The sequence below is a fragment of the Coenobita brevimanus genome, chromosome 74 (assembly GCF_032717465.1).
Source record: "Coenobita brevimanus isolate Jiangsu-jjx chromosome 74, ASM3271746v2, whole genome shotgun sequence".
NCBI lineage: Eukaryota > Metazoa > Arthropoda > Malacostraca > Decapoda > Coenobitidae > Coenobita > Coenobita brevimanus.
The window spans coordinates 2,804,217-2,810,810 of NC_137027.1; positions in this window are offsets into that span (position 1 = coordinate 2,804,217).

Below are 6,594 nucleotides of genomic sequence, written 5' to 3' on the forward strand. Positions count from 1 at the left end.
GTGCAGTGAATTGACGTTTCCGTGCAGCAGACAGCGCCTCGCTACAGCGAGATGCGGGGATAAGTGGAGAGGTTTGGTACCTGGATGGATGCCGCATTTACATATTAACCCAGCTGACAGTGGCACCATAGTAGGCCCCACATCACGCCGATAATTTGATGTATGGTTACCACCCGGCGTTGTAGTTTCTAGGGTTGCAGCGAACCACTAGGCTTCTCATTCATTTTAGAGCCGCCCAAAGAGAAGAAGTATATTTTAAAAAATGGGAAGGATGGGTAAAACAGGAAGAAGGAAAGCAAGCAGAAAAAGAACGGTAAAGGAGAGGGAAGTAGGCAGCACTATATAAAGTGAGTGCATCATGGTCACCGAGTGAGGTTAGTGAAACAGGTATGGTGGATAAGTGTTAGTGGTGGCGAGAGTTGTAAATGTGGCGAGTGAGACAGACAAGAGTGGTGGATAATTGTTAGTGGTGGCGGGAGTAGTAAATGGGGCGAGAGAGACAGGTAAGAGTGGTGGATAAGCATAACGCCCTCACCAACACCACCACAATGCCACATCACCCGCACCACCTCCCCAGGCATTCTACACACGTCACGCCCCACTACTCTCTCTCTCTCTCTCTCTCTCTCTCTCTCTCTCTCTCTCTCTCTCTCTCAATTTTGAGTTTGCTTTGAGGAGACAGAAATTAGCAAATGTTACATTCGTATTTTTATTGCTTAAATCAGTTTTCTGCTTATCTTGGACCATCAGTTTGAGCAAAAGATCGACATGGGACGACTATATTTGCAGAGAGAGAGAGAGAGAGAGAGAGAGAGAGAGAGAAATGGCGATTATATTACATAATTATCACCTGCCTTATCAGAATGAAACGCCTATTGGATGCACGTTGTGGTCAGTCCTAGGCTGTAAGTATCTGTCCATCACAATGCACACGTTTATATGCTAAGAGAAACAGAGAAATAGTGTTGACGAGGAAAAAATGTGGAAATAACTTATTCACGTCATGTGGTTATAAATAAGCAAGATGAAAACTCAAACTATTCAAAAGTGTGAGTAACTGATATGAAAGCTTCTGTAAGAAAAAAGCAAAATGAAATTGGTAAAAATTTTTGACAAGGACGTGAAAGTAAAATATGATAATGAGCAGGTAAATAAATAAGAGTGATGGAAATGAGCTGTGCTTAGAAGAGGACAAACAAAATGATAAAGACAGCCACAACACACACGATGTAAACAATAGGCAGGTTATAATGATTACTCACTGTTGTAGATAATCAATACAACCTACACATTTTTCTAATTACTAGCATTTGCAAACTGAATGCCAGCTAACCAGTGGTTCCCGTGTTACTGAGAGCATAACGGTGCTAGGTGGAGGGGCAGCTGCGGGTTGGGGGGCTGGATCAACGCGAAGGGTCAGTTGGTTGTTCCCAAGCGGTGGTGCAAGAAGCGGACAACTTACTCCCAGCCACGTTCCCTTAAACCGCCTTCCCAAGAAAATCCCAAAACCTTATTAATTTTATTATACTGTATAGTGCTAAAGTAATCAACAGTATTCGTTAAGGGTTGGTGTCATTCAAGTGGGAGATTGCTGAATTGTAATATGAAAGGTTGCGAGAATTATCCCTGGTGGGGCAGGGAACAATTAGTGGAGATTTGATTGCCACTGTATTCTTAACACATTCTCCAAAAGTCTCATGTGCCGACATGGCACAAAAACAAGCCCGCTAATACCACTGCACCGTGCATTCTGTGCGAACGTAGTGTCCAAGCCGTGACATATATAGGGTGCCATATGTCGGGTGTAGGAGGACTGAAGGTCCTCATGTAAGACTGAAGGTCTTCAGGAAAGTGTGCAGATCGTGGTGATATTTTTCAGGCACGGGACTGTTACCTGATCTATTTCTAATATAGATGTCCTCTTCATTAAGCCCCGTTCCTTGCCTGACAGTCACCAGCTGATGGGTCCAAGTGTGCAATATAGAAAGGTATTGGGCACTTACAGTCGATTGATGGTCTGTTGGGCGGGGTACGTCAGTTTTTGTACATAATATGTAAATACATTACACCATCTTGATTAAGTTGTCCTAATTAGGGCCGACAGCTGACGTATATGGAAATGTTCCTGACTCGTTTGTTTCCCTTTCTTATATTGATGTCCCCTATACTGTATTTGGTTGTGCCTCGACTGACAGTCACCAGGTGATGAGTGCAGGTATGTAATGTAGCAAGGCATTATATATCTGCAGTCGATGGTTTTCTCTTGGTCGAGGCTTTTTTACCATTAGGGTAGGTCTAGTTTTTTGTCACTTAGGATTTAGTATAGGTTAGCGATTTGTCTGTTAGGTGATTAGTTTTAGGGTCTTTAGATTGTTTATTTTTATAAGTATTATAAAGCTTAAAATATAAAACCAACAAAAAATAAAAAATAAAAAAATACGAAAAAAATAAATAAAATAAAAATTATATATATATATATATATATATATATATATATATATATATATATATATATATATATATATATATATATATATATATATGTACGTGTGCATGAACGTGTGTCTATATATGCATGGGTGTGTGTGTGTATGTATGTATATATGTTTGTATACATATGTATATATGTGTATAAGTATATACATATATATATCTGGCCTTAATGACCACAGGGGCTTTGCCCCAATGGCGATAGGCCAAAAAAAAAAAAAAAAAAGTTACCAGACGGGCCGACAGCTGACGTATATGGAAATGTTCCTGACTCGTCTGGTTCTCTTTCACATATTGATGTCCCCAATATTAGGTTGTGCCTCGACTGACAGTCAGCAGGTGATGAGTGCAGGTATGTAATGTAGAGAGGCATTACATATCTGCAGTCAAAGGTGTTCTCTTGGTCGAGGTATTTTTATTTTCCTCATTACTGTAAGTTTAGCTATTAGTCTTTTTAGGATTTAGTATAGGTTAGCGATTTGTCTGTTAGGTTATTAGATTTAGGGACTTTAGGTTGTAGGCATTTTTTTCTATTAGATAATATAAGGTTTAAAAAAAAACATAAAAAATGACAAAATAAAAATACAAATAAAATGACAAAAATATAAATACAATAAAAAAATTATTATATATGTATGTACGTGTGTATGTGTGTATGAACGTGTGTATGTATACTGTATATGCACTGATATATACATATATGCCTAGGTATGTATGTACATACATATATATTTGCCTTAATGACCAGGGGCTTCGGCCCCAATGGCAGATAGGCAAAAAAAAAAAAAAAAAAAAAAAAGTTACCAGACGATTTAATAACGTTACATTACAAGAATATAAACGGCATAATTTTATTTAAAAACACGTCGCAACTGAAAACAACAATAATAATAATTCTGTGTAGATTGGCTTGCGAAGAGGGAAGGGTTCCCGATGACTGGAAATCAGGTATAATTGTTCCCCTGTACAAAGGTAAAGGGGAGAGAGAAGTATGTGGTAACCATAGGGGTATTTGCCTTCTTAGTGTGACTGGTAAAATATATGGTAGAATACTCATTGATAGGGTTAGGCATATGACAGAGGAGCTAGTTGGAGAAGAACAAGGGGGATTTAGGAAGGGAAAAGGGTGTGTAGATCAGATATTTGTTCTAAGATGTTTAGTGGAGAAGTATCTAGAGAAGGGAAGGAAAGTGTATGCTGCCTTCATGGACTTGGAGAAAGCTTATGACAGAATAGATAGGCAAGGTATGTGGAAGGTATTAAGAATATATGGAGTGGAGGGGAAATTGTTGAGTGCTGTGAAGAGTTTGTACGAGGGAGCTAGGGCTACGGTGCGAGTGGATGGTGAGCTGAGTGAGTTCTTTGATCTCAATGTGCGACTGAAACAGGGGTGTGTGATGTCTCCATGGCTGTTTAATATATATATGGATGGGGTTGTAAAGGAGGTGCAAGGTAGGGCAGTGGATGTGGGGCTGGCCCTAATGAATGAGGGTGAGATTTGGAAGCTTCCTGTGTTGCTGTTTGCTGATGATACAGTATTGTTGAGTGAAGATGAATGGGAGTTGCAAGATTTGGTGAATGAATTTGGGACAGTGTGTAGGAGGAGGAAGCTGAAAGTTAATGTAAACAAAAGTAAAGTTATGGTGTTTGAGAGGAATGAAGTCACAGAGTGTGCAGTGAGGTTGGATGGTGAGGATATGGAGAATGTGAGTGCATTCAAGTACTTGGGTAGTGTGATGAGTAAGGATGGAACTTTGGGGGATGAAGTGCGTGAAAGGGTACAGCAGGGAAGGAAGGTTGTTGGTACACTGAAGGCAGTGATGAGAAACAGGGAGGTGAGCATGGAAGTTAAGAAGTCACTGCATGATGGTATTGTGATCACTACCCTGACGTATGGAAGCGAGGCGTGGACCTTGCAAGAGGGGAACAAGTCAAGAGTGAGAGCAGTGGAAATGAGTTACTTGAGAGGAGCATGTGGAGTGACGTGGAGGGACAGGTTGACGAATGAAGAAGTGAAGGAACGTTGTGGGGTACATGTGGATGTGGTTGAGAAGATTAGGAGAAATACATTAAGGTGGTTTGGACATGTGGAGAGAATGGAGAATGAAAGACTGACTAAGAGGGTGTATGTAGGTGAGGTGGAGGGAGGGAGAGGGAGGGGTAGACCGAGGATGAGGTGGAGGGATGGAGTTGAGAGGTATATGAGGGAGGGGGGAGGTGTTGGGAGGAGGATAGTCAAATGGTGGGTGACAGAGTGACTTGGAGGCGTTTTGTCTGCGGCCACCCTTTGCGGGATTAGGGCGTCGGGCTATAGATAGATAGACTAAAGGGTAGTTTTTGTAAGGGACAAGGAATAGAGTACTGAATCATCCTGTTTCTAGTTCTTACAATATATATATATATATATATATATATATATATATATATATATATATATATATATATATATATATATATATATATATATATATATATATATATATATATATATATACTGTACAGGGATAGAAGCGGCTGAAAAACTGGAAAGCAACTGGGGTTGATGAGGTGTATGCAGAGATGCTTAAGTGTAGTGGAGAGAGTGGAATGAAGAACTTGTTGGAGATATGTAAGAAGGCATGGATGAGTGAAACTGTGCCTGCAGAGTGGAAAAAGGCTGTGATTGTACCCCTGTACAAAAATAAAGGTGAGCGAAGTGGCTGCAAGAATTATCGTGACATAAGTTTATTGAGTGTGGCAGGGAATCATTATTATAAAATAAGAGAGATATCAGAAGTCCTAGTGAGTGATGAACAGGGTGGCTTTAGGAGTGGCAGAGGATATGTGGATCAAATATTTGCAGTGAGACAGATAGCAGATGAGGCTTGTGAGAAGGACCATAAGGTGTTTATAGCATTCATGGATCTGGAAAAAGCATATGACAAAGTGGACAGAGAAGGATTGTGGCCGTCAAGAGTTTTTATGATGGTAGTGAAGCATGTGTAAGGGTTAATGGGCATCTAAGTGAATGGTTCACGATCGGTGTGGGCGTGCGACAACGTTGCGTGATGTCCCCATGGTTATTCAATATACTATATATATATATATATATATATATATATATATATATATATATATATATATATGGATGAGGTGATGAGAAGTAAAAACACGAATAACTGAGAGAGGGATGGCGTTGGTAATGACTGGTGATGGATGGAATATCTCAAATTTGTTGTATGCTGATGATGAAGTACTGCTTGCAAGAACCGGACAAGAACTTGGTAGGCTAGTGCAGAGTTTTGCTGATGTCTGTGGGTGTCGTGCCTTGGGAGTGAATGTAGAAAAGAGTAAAGTGATGGTTACTGAGAGAGGTGACTCCCAGTGCGATGTAACAGTGAATGGAGAGACTGGAATTGGTGAGAGGGTTCAAATACCTGGGTACAGTGATAGAAAAGAGAGGAAAATGTGCAAAAGAAGTTGAAAGTAGAATGACAAAAGGAAGAAAAGTAGCTGGTGCAATGATGGCCTTGATAAGAAACAGAGGCTTGATTGTTGCAACTGCACTAGTCTTACATGGAGTGTTAGTGCCAACTTTAACATATGGATGTGAGACTATGGTATGGCATGAAAATGAAAAGTCAAGAGTAAGAGCGGTACAGACGGGACTGCTGAGGAATGTATGTGGTGTACAGAGGGTGGATAGGATGCGAAATAATGTGATTCGTGAGAGATGTGGAGTGAGGAAGTCGGTGGACACCAGAATCGAAGAAAGTGTACTGCGATGGCATGGTCATGTGGAGAGAATGGATAACAACAGAGTGGTGAAAATGGTATATCTGAGCGAATTTGAAGGAGGGACAAGGAGAGGTAGGCCAAGGAGAAAGTGGAGAGATATGGTGGATGAGTGTGTGAGGAAGAGAGGTTTGGAAGTCGGTGAGGCTAGGGAACTGACAAGAGATCGAGCTGGCTGGATGAATGTTGTGAGGAGAAGTGCATGATCAGGGATTTGGCACCCCTTTTTAACGTGGCAGCGTCCGGATTGACTCAATCGGATTCGTTTATGTGAAGCTACAGATCGTGGTGAATGTTTTTGGCTTATCCGATAGAGCCAGGATTCCGGGG